Source organism: Phodopus roborovskii, unplaced genomic scaffold (genome assembly GCF_943737965.1).
Source record: "Phodopus roborovskii unplaced genomic scaffold, PHOROB, whole genome shotgun sequence".
In the NCBI taxonomy this organism is placed as follows: domain Eukaryota; kingdom Metazoa; phylum Chordata; class Mammalia; order Rodentia; family Cricetidae; genus Phodopus; species Phodopus roborovskii.
In genome coordinates, this window is record NW_026126424.1 from 3,099,418 (window position 1) to 3,113,017 (window position 13,600).

Consider the following 13,600-nt stretch of genomic DNA (forward strand, 5'->3'; position numbering starts at 1 on the left):
TCTCTCCCTCTCCTGGTGGGTGCAGGACCAAGGTTCTCTTCTGGTGGGTGCAAGCAGATCCAATACTTTGATGGCTATCCTCTCCCAGTGGGTGGTAGTGGCACTAGGTTGCTGGCAGACTCTGGATGGGGATGGGTTCCCCTGTTCACAGTCCCCAGTACCCAGGAGGATCTGAGCAGAGCCCTGGAAGGCAGGCTGGAAACAGGCCCAACCTTACTTCCTCCCTTGGTTAGATGGGGAACTAGAACACATGCAGACTCTGGATGGGCTGGTCCGCTGGGACGGGTTACCCTGTCACAGTCCTCAGGAGGCCCCGAGCAGGACCCCGGATGGCAGACCGGAAACAGGCCAATGCTTATCCCCTCTAGTTTTTATTTATTAGACATGGTATCATCCAAGTGCCCAAACTTGCCTTGAGATTATGATCCTTGTGGTTGGGTGATAGAGGTCAGCCTAGTCCACATGGAGAGTTCCAGGACAGCCAGGGCTACACAGAGGAAACCCTGTCTCAAAAAAGTAAAATAAAATAAAACAAAAACCTGTGGTCATCCTAGCTTGATTTAGAAGCAGCTGAGGTCACAGGTGTAACAAGAAAGAGGAAGAGGTGACACATGGCCACGGGGTGTGAGTGGCACAGGGTGATAATCCTGCATTACAGAGAGTGAAATGAGAGGATCGTAAGTTCAAGGCAAGCCTGGCCTACTCAGGCAATTTCCAATACAGCTTGCTGCTTGAACAACACAGGAAGAGCCTGTCTAGAAAGAGAGATGGGAGCCAGAGAGCCTACTGTGTGCTTTTTTTTTTTCTTTCCCTTAAATAAAAACTCAAATATTTGTCAAGTGTGGACATACATGCCTATATATAATCTTAGCACTGGGGAGTTGGAGACCGGAGGATCAGAAGTTCATGGCAGTTATCTAGTGAGCTTGAGTCCAGCCTGAGCTATATGAGAGCTCCTTAATATTTTTAATTAACAAAATTCACAACGATTTATTGATGCTTTACCTATTTGGTGCAGACCAGGGAACCGACTATGAGAGTTTCTATGTAACAGTTAACACTGGTCGTTTTTCTTCAATGCCTGAGATGTCCTATGTACTTGTGTTTCTTTTATTTGTTTGTTTGTTTTTATTTTATATGCATTGGTATTTTGCCTGCATGTGTGTCTGTGCGAGGCTGTCTGATCTTGGAGTTACAGACAGTTGTGAGCTGCCATGTGGGTGTGGGAATGGACCTCGGGTTTCCTGAAAGAGCATGCCCTTAACCGCCGAGCCATCTTTCTAGCCCCCTTGTATTTCATTTTAAAAGAAAATCCAACAGAAATTAGCTGGGCACTATACTTGAAACCTTTTCTGTTCTTCCCTTTGTCTCCTAAGCTCTTGAAACCTTTGTTGGCATGGCTCTTCCTGACCAGAGTTCAGCTGTCTTAGCTATTGGCTCACCGGTCTCCTGTAGGGCATCATCAGGCTTCTTGAGTCCAGGGAGGGATAATGACTTTCTGACTGAGATATTTTCTAAGAAAACTGCCATGGCAGTTTTCTATGGCCAACCTAAACAGCAGCAGAGAGAAATTTGCCAAAGATAATTTTAATTCAATTTAATTTAATTTAATGTAGATCTAAGGAAGATCTGCAGAGTGGGGGGAGGGGACCTATCTCTCAAACAGGCCCAAGCCGATCTTCCCCTCTCCCTTTCCCTCTCTCTTGCTAAACCATTAGATTATATTCTTAAAGCTAGTCACCAAAATCCATTACTTTATTCGGCCTCTTCCATATGCCTCACTAAAACTCCATGGTGCGGTTAAGAAAAACATAAAGGTCCAGCCACCAAAAGTTGTTTCTTGTCTACACTGGCTTACAGATCTAATCAGAACTTGGCAACTCTCCCTAGCGCACACTTCTCTCTTTTCTCCTTAAAATCCATCCCTGCAGAAACACCTGTTGCTGTCTTTGTCCAATCCAGACACAGCACGCTCTCACACACGCCACACACACACTCATCCATCTGGGGCTAGCAAATCTCCTTTCTGCTGGACGTTCGGTGTGTCCTGTGGGGATCCAAGGCCCCTTTTGTTGGGTGTTTTCAGAAAGTGAAGGACTTCAAAGGTCAGTGAAGAGAGGGCCAAACAGTATTTTGAAACTCACCTCTTTGGTTCCATGAGGGTGACATCAGTCTGTGGTTGAACAAGCGCTTCCTGGGCAGATGTCCTCACAGATGTACTTTTTTGTGTCAGGTTGCCACGGCCTTTGTGCAAAGTTGTTAAGAACAGTGACAGTTGTTGTTCACAAATGTTGGTGAGAAGGCTCCCTTCCTTTTTTGTGACCTACCTTCTGCTTGCTAACTTTTGTTAGAATTCCGTACAAGTGACTCCAAGTCAGAGGTCAAGGGTCAGCAGGGTGTTTTCTGTCTGTAGACTGTGCTAGAGAACCCTGCCATTCCTGACCCCTACCATCTGATGACTGCAAGCAGCCTGGCATTCCTTACCTTATAGATAGCATCTGTCACTGTCTTCAGATCACCTTCTCCACCTCTGCACCCTGTCTTCTCCTGTCTCTTATAATCCTGTTCTTTTGGGTTAGTGCCAGCCTTACTCTGTGCTGTCGCTGTCCCATTCTATTTCTTACTGTAGTTAATCTGTAGTGACCCTTATTCTAAATAAGGTCATATTTTAAGGTTCCAGTAAAACCACACAACCCAGAGCAACAGTTATCGCTGCCCGGTGGCCTTCCTCTAGTGTGATTTCTACTTACAAATGATTCCAGTATTGTTCCAGTAGATGAGATGTGGTAGCACACGGCTACTTAGCATTCCCAAGAACTTGAAACCCTTTAATTGTAAAGTGAGAAACTGAGCCCAAGCTGGGCGGCGGTGATGCATGCCATGCCCCCAGCCCTCAGTGAGTGTGAGGCCTTATGCAGAGAAACCCTGTCTCAATAAACGAAGGAGGAAGGAAGAAGGAAGAAGAAATTGAGCCCAGACCCCACTGTGCATGACCCATTCTTCTTTCCCCTGTTCAGAGAATGTGCACGTTGAACCCCAAAGAGGCAGCTCCCCTAACTCTACCCCATTCGACATAGTCTACCCATCTTCTTTCGCATTCCTCTTGTGTCAGGAATGGCCAAATGGACGTTTGTAAAGAGGACTTTTTCTTTTTTTTTTTGAGGGTGGTCTGTTTATTTGTTTTTTCTCTTTTTTATTTGTTTGTTTGTTTGATTTTAGAGACAGGGTTTCTCTGTGTAGTCCTGGCTGTCCTGGAACTCACTCTGTAAACCATGCTGACCTTGAACTTAGATATCTGCCTGCCCCTTCCTCCATACCTGGTCAAGAGTGTCTCTTTTATAATCTGTTTAGGGCTGGAAAAACTCCCTGTTACCATGAAATATTTTTTACATCTGACTTAACTCTGGGATTGTAATAGCTACAAACAGACTTATTAGATGCCACAAAAATTTTCCAGAGTTAAGTTTTTGTTATTGTTGTTGTTGTTTGGTTTTTTGAGACAGGGTTTCTCTGTGTAACAGCCTTGGAACTCACTTTGTAGACCAGGCTGGCCTAGAACTCACAGAGATGCAAGTACTGGGACTAAAGGAGTATGCTATCACAGCCTGGCTAATTGTATTTATTTATTTATGTATTTTTTAGGTATCAGTGTTCTGTCTGCATGTATGCCAACATGCCAAAAAAGAGGACATCAGATTCCATTGATTGTGAGTGACCATGTGGTTGCTGGGAATTAAACTCAGGTCCCCTGGAAGAGCAGCCTTGGCTCTTAACCTCTGAGCCATCTCTCTAGTCCCTGAGTAAGATACTTTTAACACATATGGAAGAGAACTAGATTCTTAAATAAATGGAAAGTATCTGTAAATGGATAAGAAATTTGTATCTTCCCAACAAATGAGTGAGAGAAAGTCTATAAAGTCTAAGGCAGTGTCTCACATGAGATAATCAGTAGATAAATAAAATCAGTACATGTTAACAGAAGTCATAAATATTGCCCCTTATATGTCTCATATAATATGCCTTATATATTGACTTTAAACCTACTGTTTAAACTTTTTTTAATAACAATTCTATGAGAGAAAAATTTTTTAGAGATTTATTTTTTATGTGTTTGAATATTTTTTTCATGCACGTGTGTACATGAAACACGAATGTGCACATATATCGTGTATGTGCCCAATGTCCATGGAGGTCAGAAGAGGGTGTTGGGTCCCCTGGAACCAGAGTTATGGATGGTTGTGAGTTGCCACACTTTCTGGGAACCGAACCCGGGTCCTTTGCAAGAGCAGTAAGCACTCTTTACTGAGCACTTGGGGCTGAGCCATCTCTCCAGCCCCAAGATGATAAGCCTTTTTATTTCCGTTTAGTAGGTCAGAAAACAAGCTTGAAAATGTTAAGAATGTTGTTCATTTACTACCTGCTCAGGTCAAGCTTCTCATGCTGGTTTGTTTCTCAGGCCATCTCTCCAGCTCCTTGTTGGATTATGTTTTGAATGTGTTGGAAATGTAATCCTCAGGGTGGTGCTAACCAGTGACAGAGAGCCTGTAAGAGGCAAGCCCTGTTGGATCAGATTGTGGGGAGCACCATTATGGAGGGATTAGTATTGGCCTGGTGGAGCCACTTCATTTCCCAGGATGGGCTTAGCAGAAGTGAGCCTACCTCCCGTGCTCCGCCTGTCTTCAAGCAGCTGCTTCCACTTCTGCTCCTCTACCGCTGGCACCAAGAGGCTTGCAGAGGGGCCACCTGGACTCGACTTTGAGTGATTTAAAGTTTCTGTTCTTTTTCTTCCCCCTTCCTTTCTTGCTGTTGTCCCGTTTGTTGCTGTCGTTGGAGCAAGATTTTGCTACATAGCTCGGGCTGATCTCAAACTCTCGGTCCTGTCTCAGCCTTCCGCATGGTGACTATACGGTGTCTGTCACCACACCCTGATAAGCTATATAGATATAGATATAGATATAGATATAGATATAGATATATAGATATATAGATATATAGATAGTACCAACTCTATTACTTAGCTATAGGGCTGGATGTGTAGTTCAGTTGGTAGAGTGGTTACCCAGTATGGTGGGCTTGAATGAGAAATGTCCCCAGTGGTCTCAGAAATGTAAGATACTTGGTCTCAAATTGGTGGCACTGCTTGGGGGAGGTTTGGCATGATGGACTCATCCCTCTGGAACTCTCAGTTAAAACAAACTCTTTCTTCCATAAGCATTGGCCATAGTGTTTTATCACAGCAACAGAAAAGTAACTAATACTCCTGGTACCTCTAAAAGCTGTGGTTTGATCCCCTGCACTGCGTCAAAGCAGATGAGATGGTGCAGACCTGTAATCCCAGGACAAAGGAGATGGAGGCAAGAAGGTCAGAAGTTCAATGTCATTCCTGTGTACCTAACAGATTCAAGGCCAACTTGAGCTACAAAGGCAACAACAAAAACAACTTATGTAGTACATTATATGTAGATTACACACACACACACACACACACACACACACACACAGGTATAGAGAGGATTAGATTTAAAGAATTTATTATAGATGACAAAAATCTAACTACATACTGTGCACAGGCGACGCGGTTTGGTGTTAATAACACACAGCAGATTAAAAGTGGAGGACATAGGTCACTGAAGTGGCTTAGGAGGTAAAGGCAACTGGTGCTGAGTCCAGGGATCTGAGTTTGGTCCCCACGACCCACATGGTGGAAAGAGAGACCCAACTCCTGAGACTGTCCTTTGACCTCTACATGTACTTGGTAACACCTGTGCACTAAAGAAAGACGACCGTGAAGAGCGAGCATACTCCGTTTTTAAAAGAGAAGATAGGCAGTTGTGTTTGTATGAGGTAAAATGAACTTTAAATCAAAGTGTGTAGGAAGGGTTGGTGAGATGGCTCCATGAATAAAGGCACTTGCTGCCAAGCCTGGCAACTCAAGATGAACCAAATCCTACAAGTTGTACGTTGCTCTCCTTATGCACGGCATGCACATGAGTGTGTATACACACACACACACACACACACACACAGAGAGAGAGAGAGAGAGAGAGAGAGAGAGAAGTCTGTTAATTAAAAAAAAAAAGCTTACTAGAGACAGAAGCTTGTCACTAACTAATAATGATAGAGGATCCAGTTGATCGGTTTCGTGTAACACAAACATATATGGTCCCAAACTGGAGCACCTAAATATATAAAACAACTGGGATGTGAAGAAACATCACAAAAACATGACAAACACAGTGACTTCAGTATTCCACTTCAAATAATGCTTAGATCATTCAGACGGAACACAAGCAAGGGGATGCTGGATTCAAGCCTCACTTTAGACAGGATGGAATTTTCCATCAGAGCTGTACATGTTCTGCTCTAGCAGGTACCAGACATTCTCAACTACAGACCCAATGTTGGACCAAAAAGCAAGCCTTAAACCCAAGAAGATGAAACTCACTCCATCATTCCAAGTAGTGTTTCTAGCCACACTGTGTGAAGTCAGTAACAGAAGGGATCTTAAGGAATTCACAGACATTATATACGTGTCTGTCTGTCTGTGTGTATGTATGATAAACTGTTACTGCTAAGGCCACAATGAACAAAAGAACATGAGATAAAATTAAGCTGTGGCCCAACATGCATGCTTACTTACAGTAAACTTTATAAGCAGAAGCAGTATGCTCTCAAGTAGCTATGAAAAACAGAGATGGGGGCAGGGGAGGCTGGGGAGATGGCTCGGTGGTTAAGAGCACTTAAAGTTCTTGCAGAGGTCCCAGGTTCAATTCCCAGCACCCACATCAGATGGCTCACAACCACCTGGAACTCCAGTCCCAGGGGAGGGCACCCTCTGGCCTCTTCAGGCACCTTACATGCACATGAAACACATAGACTGGTATAAGCAGAACAAACAAAATCAAATGACTCTTTAAAGGGAGGGGGGGCTGGAAAGATGGCTTAGTGGTTAAGAAAACTGACTGCTCTTCCAGAGGTCCTGAGTTCAATTCCCAGCAACCACATGGTGGCTCACAGCCATCTATAATGAGAACTGGCACGCTCTTCTGATATACAGGCAGAACAGTGTGTACATAATAAATACATCTTTAAAAAAAAAAGAGAGAGAGGAAAGCAGAGTGTGTTAAATACACAATCCAGTCACTGTCGCCTGCCATCATTACAAAGCACTGTGTCCTCACATGGCTGCCAGTTGACACCAGTGTCCCTGGGAGTAACATGGCAAGCTCTGAGCCAGGGTTTCTCCAGCTGCAGTTTGCATTTTGAACATCTCTATCTGACATGGCTCAAGGTTCAGTCCTCAGAGTGGCAGCAGGAATGGCAGAACCTTTAAGAGAGGTGGCCTCCTGGGAGGCCTTGGATCCCTTGGGATGTTGCCCTGGAAAGCACCTATGCGACTCTGGGCCCTTCCTTGCTCTCCCTTTATGTCTTTGAAATGAGATGAGCAGCTTTTGCTCTGTGATAGAACCACAGACCTAAAGCAACAAGACCAAAGAGTCACAGACAGAAAGGTCCAAAAACTGAGCCCAAAGCCAGCCTTCTTCACAAGTATCAGGGGTTTGTTGTACTGTAGAAAGTTAACATTAACATGAGTTTCACTGTAATACCAGATTTCTTCATTTATGTTGAGACAGGAAATTACATAGCTCAAGCTAGTCTGGAATTCACAAACCTCTTGCTTTAGCCTCCTGGGTGCTGGGATTACAGGCATGTGTCACCATACTCAGTTTTCATTATACTCTTACAAGACCATCCTTGTATCTGCAGTCCATCATTGATGGAAACAGTATGATGTTTCCATGTGCAGAAGGCATATCCAAAAGATCTGCTACATTCTCTTTATCTGCTGGATGATTGTTACTGTATCAACAAACTTTCCAGACCTGGGACAGACTAAGGAAAGTCAACAGAAAAGAGGCAAATTGGAGATTGTTTAGTCTGTGGTCATTTGGCTCTGTTGCTTCTGGGCCTGAAGCAAGACAGAAGGCATCATGGTTGAGCAAGTGTGAGGAGCAAGACTGCTCAGCTCATGGCAGCCAGAGCAATGGAATGAGGAAGGAAGGAGCAGGGACAAAATACGGGTCTCAGAGGCACACCTGCTGACGTCTTCCCTAGGTCCATCCGCTTTCCCAACAGTACATCCAGTTAGGAACCAAACCTTAAATCCCCCAGGCTCTGGGGACGTCCCCAATCCAAACACTAACAGTTCTCATACCTGTACCGCCATGACTTGGAAGGTGCTCTTTTTTTCCAGTTAGAAATTGCTTTTCACAAATAATAACATATTTAATCCTGTACCCACATTAAGAGGTAGATGCAGTTACTGAAGCCCAGAGAGACAAATATTTCACCCAGGTCACCCAGCTGGGGAGTAGATGCAGGAAGACTGTGTGAATAGTGTCCTTGCCTCACTCCTCAAAACAGACAAGCCAGGGGCCGTTCCCCTGTCACAGACCAGATAGCGACTGAGGACCCAGTTCAGCTGGTAGAGTGCAACGTTTTACATTCGAAGTCCTAGGTTCCATCTCTTGCACCACATAAAATTGAGTGTGATGGGATATGCCTGTAATCTCGGTACTCAGGAGCTTGATGCTGGATGACCTGAAATTCCAGGCCATCTTCTGCTACACAACAGGTTCCTGGCCAGCTTGACGCCTGTCTCAGAAACAAAAACAAAAGCAAACTAAAAAGGACCAGCCTGTGAGATCCTGTCTCCTAATAAAAGCTCAACACACAGCTGCAGGGATTTAGCTCTGTGGCAAAGCCCTTGCCTGGCATGCATGAGGCACTAGGCTGAAGCCCCAGTGTAGAAAAGAAAAATTCAATGATGGTGTTATCTTAATGTACTGTGAGTTTGAGGCTGGAGCGATAGTTCAGCCATTTAGAGGGCTTACTGCTCTTGCGGAGAATATGTGTTGTCTTTCCTGCACTAACTTTGGGCAGCCCATCATCTGTGCCTCCAGTTCTAGGGAATCCAACACCCTCTTCCGATGTCCCTGGACAGCAGGCACGTACACGGGGCACATGATGCACCTTCATACATGTGGGTACTCACATAAAATAAAGTAATACAAATAAAAACATGGGCTTTACTTGCTTAGTATTTTTTTAAGGGTGCATATTTGTGTAGCTCATGGATCTAATGACCCAGATTAGTCTCCAAGCTCTGAAGATGGATAGGCAGCAGATGTTCCCTTGGATGACAGCTGACACTTGGACTGAGTTATTGTTCTCTTGATGAAATGCTTAAGTCCAGCTTCTCTGAGTTATCAACATTCGTGATCTGCATGTAGGAGGCTTTGTATCCTTCTAAGCGAACAAAGACCAAGAAGAAAAAAATTTTTTTTTCAAAAGCTGCACAGCCACCAGAAGACTCAGTATGTCTTCATCAGTGGAGGAGGCTGGCCTGGGTTTTTCTCTATACCTTTTTTAGTTTTAATTAAGAGTGTGAGAACATGAACCATGCTTGCTTTTATCCCAGGTACCATGCTGACCTCATTTGGAGATACACCAACAGAATACTGATTGCAAGTGTTTTGTTGTTGTTTCGTTTTTTGGTTTGGTTTGGTTTTTTCAAGACAGTGTTTCTTCCTGTAGCTTTGGCTGTCCTGGAGCTCACTGTGTAGACTAGGCTGGCCTTGAACTCACAGAGATCCACCTGCCTGTGCCTCCCAAGTCCTGGGATTAAAAGTGTGAGCCATCATTGCCCTACTAAAAGTGTCTGGAAGTAGACTGCCTATACCCTCATGCCAAGCCTTTCCTTTACTAGCTCTGTAAATAAGAGGTGTCTAAGCCTTCCCTGTTCCTTACATATAATTGAAATACTAACACTGTCGGGAGCCGTATTCGCCATTACAAGATGGCGCTGGCTTCCTGCTTCCTGGTTCTTGTTTACAGCATTAGCTATGTTAATTGCACATGCGCTACTATATGGTAATTTCTATATGGTAGCTCTCCCTATCAGAGAGGCTATATCATTTGGGCGTTTTGCGGAGCACCAATCACAGACGAATACGTCGCCCTGCGGGCTATTTAAGCCGTGCGCATTTGGGGCTTGGGGTCCTTCTCCATCAGCATGTAAAGAGCTCTACAATAAAGATTCTGCTGGACAAATCTTCGGTTGCCGCGTCTTCCTTATCGGCAAAGGTTGCGCGCGACATAACACAACTGAAAACATGGAGCCGTTGTGAATATTAACATTTTAAAATTATCATAGTATGTGTATGATGTGTGTGCATGGGGGGGGGGTACAAGAATGTCACTATCGCGTGTGGTGTGTGGAAGCCAGAGGACAACTTTATGGTGTTCTTCCTCCCCTTCCGCTTTTACTTATACCCAGAGAATCAAACTCGGGTCACCAGGCTTGCACAAAGGGAAGCAAGAGATTTTACTGGCTTAACCATCTTTGCCAGCACCTGTTGTGAATATCAAATAAAAGGTGCTAGCCAATGCAAGTCTGAGAAATAGAGGACTGATGGTCTAAAGAATCACAAGCAGAAAGATGAGCCATGGAGCTGGAGAGATGACTCCCTGGGTAAAGGTGCTTGCTGTCAAACCTACAGGTCTTCGTTCAGTCCCTGGAAACCACACAGAAGAGGGAGAGAACCAATTCCACAGGTTTTACTCTGACACCTCCACACATGCACTTGGCATGCTTGTGCATACAGACAGACTGACACATGTGCACACGTGCACGAACGCACGCGCGCGCGCGCGCGCACAAATAAATGAAATTTTAAAAGAAAGAGGAACCACCAGGACAAAGTTTGAAGGCCAAAAGTCCCATTCTTTGATATACTTCTCCGACAAGGGATGTTGAGCCAGAGGCTCCTGTTTTAATACAAGTCTTGGCTTGTGCTACTTCCTCTGGGACGCTAACCCAAACCTCCTGTTCTGTTCCATGCCCCTCCTTGGGTATTTACTCTCAGGTCAACCCCATGGAGACCTTGAAGAGCCCAGCATTTCAATAGCTGGATTGCTGTATGGATTCACAACCTGCTATGGCTTCAATGTGTCCCTCAAAATTCGAGTTTTGAAGATGTGACCCTCCCCCCCCCCCCCAATGCTAAGAGCATTGAGAAGTAGGACATCCGGGAGGTGAGTAGGTCATGAGGGATCTTTCCTTATGCGCAGGTAGTTAGTTAATGCCGCTGTGGGAACGAGTCCCTGATGAAGGGTTGGTTTGTTTCCTCCTCACTCATCACCTCCCTTCCTTCTCGTTAGGACGACTCCGTCTTTCTCTCTCTCATGCCATTGCCCCTCCTCCCTTCTTACTTTTGCCTTTCAGTCCCTTTTCCACCCATCCCCTTTCTCTCTCGTGTTTCCATTACTAGGCAATGGTTCCAGAGCTCCCTTGTGTGTGGGTTGCGTTTTCTCACACCTTATAATCCCAGCACTTGGAAGGATGAAGGCTGGGCAGGGGATCTGTGGGGAAAGTAAGGCAGCTCTGACCATGGATTGAGATTCTCCCAGCACTGGGGAGGCAGAGGCAGGAGGATCTCTGTGAGTCCGAGGCCAGCCTGGTCTAACTGAATGAGTTCTAGGACAGGCTCCAAAGCTACACAGAGGAACTGTCTCAAAACAAAAACAAAAACAAAAAAAAAAAAAACAAAACAAAATAATACTAACTCAAGGAAAATGTGTGGAATAGAGTTTAGTTTGTTATTTCAGAGTATCTCTGTTCACCCTCTTCTGTTTGTGGTAAGATTGAATTGCATTTTTCCCCCCACTGTGAACATGGAGCTCGTTGAGGGTAGGATGTAGGAAATGGTTACGGTGGACAAGTTGAACTGCTGAGGGTGTGAAGGAAGAGTGAGATGGGAGAAGGCAGGCCAGGTGGAAAGACAAACAGGTACAATCTCTTTGGATCTCAAGGCCATTTCCCACTATGCAAACTAGCTGTTGCCTCCCACCCCAATAACAGCATGTTGTCCAACACTGTTGTGATAGCATTTCTCCAGCCATCCACAGACTTGAGTTAGCCATGTTTTACTCTGGTGCCTGGGGAGAGAATCTCAGGAGAGGCAGTTGAAAAGGCTGTTGGGTTTGGAAAGAGAACAGTAAGTAAGTAAGGGATGGAGGGAGGGAGGAAGAAAGGAAGAAGGGAGGAAATAGATGGTAGACAGATGGTAGAGATCTAAAGGATGGATGGATGGATGCCAAAAAGGCAAAAAGTAAAGACAAATATTCCCACACTGACCACTTGGCGCTCCAGTTTCTTGGGATGTTTTATTGAAACATTGAGAGTCTACCCGCCCTAATAACCCATGGAGCCTTATCCCAGATGGTCAATCTCAAGAAAGATAACTTACATGGAACCAACTTAGATGTCTAATGAGAGGAACAGATTGAAAAAAAAAAAAAAAACATGGGTTTTATACACAATGAAATTGCTTTTTACCGCAAATAACAACAGCTAATCTATGCCATTTGTAGGCAAATGTATGCAACTGGAGATTATATTCAGCAACCTAAGCAAGTATCAGAAAGACAAATATCAGATGTTTTCTCTTCTTTGTGATGCCTAGATTTTACACAGCTACATAAAACTATCCATATATGTGACACGAAATCGTAAATAAAACTGTGAGATGACAAAGGGGAACTAATGGGCACGGGGAGGTACTGGAAAAGGGACAGGATGAGGGTGTTGGTGGGAATATACTCAATATACAATATATACTTGTATGAAGACTTAAATTTAACCAAAGAGGAAAAAAGAGCTGGATCTGTAAGTTTACTACTTGACATGCTATTGAGATGTCCACTCTTTCATCCAGATATGGACCCCATGCAAATGACACACAAAACCAAAAGCAATTTTCCTTACTCTGTGAAAGCACTGTCATCTGCTCTCTGAGACCCTGCCATACGTCATGTATGTGCATGTTCATGTCCGCTCATCTGTGTACATGCATGTGTGAGGGCAGATGTGCACACAGAGGTTGACGTTGATGTCTTCCTTCCTCACTCTCTACCTTATTTTTGTTTTTTTTTTTTGTTTTGTTTTTTGTTTTTTGTTTTTTGTTTTTTTTTTTTAGACATGGTTTCTCTGTCGCTTTGGAACCTGTGCTGGAACTCACTCTGTAGACCAGGCTGGCCTCAAACACACACAGATCTGCCTGCCTCTGCCTCCTGAGTGCTGGGATCAAAGGCATGAACCACCATCACCTGGCTCTCTACCTTATGTTTTGATACACACTCTATGTCACCGAGCCTGTAGCTGTCAGAGTCTGCTAGGCTGGCTTGGCAGAAAGCCCTAGGGACCATCCTGTTCGTGCCTTCCCCGTGGCGGGATGCAGGCATCTCCCGCTTGACCCAGTTTTGTTTTGTTTTGTTTTGTTTTAATGTGGTTCCTGGGGGTTAAATTCAGGTCCCCGTGTTTGTACATTAGTCACTTACCTCAGTCATCTCCTCAAACATCCAGAAACTTTTTAAGGCAAGGTCTCATATAGCCAAGGCTGGCTTTGAACTCTCTACGTTCGTCAGGAGGATGAGCTTAAACTTCAGATCCTCCTGCCTCCACCTCCTAAGGGCTGGAATTGGAGGCTGGAGCCACCATACTCAGTTTCGTGTCAGAGCTTTTCATGTCAGAGATTTT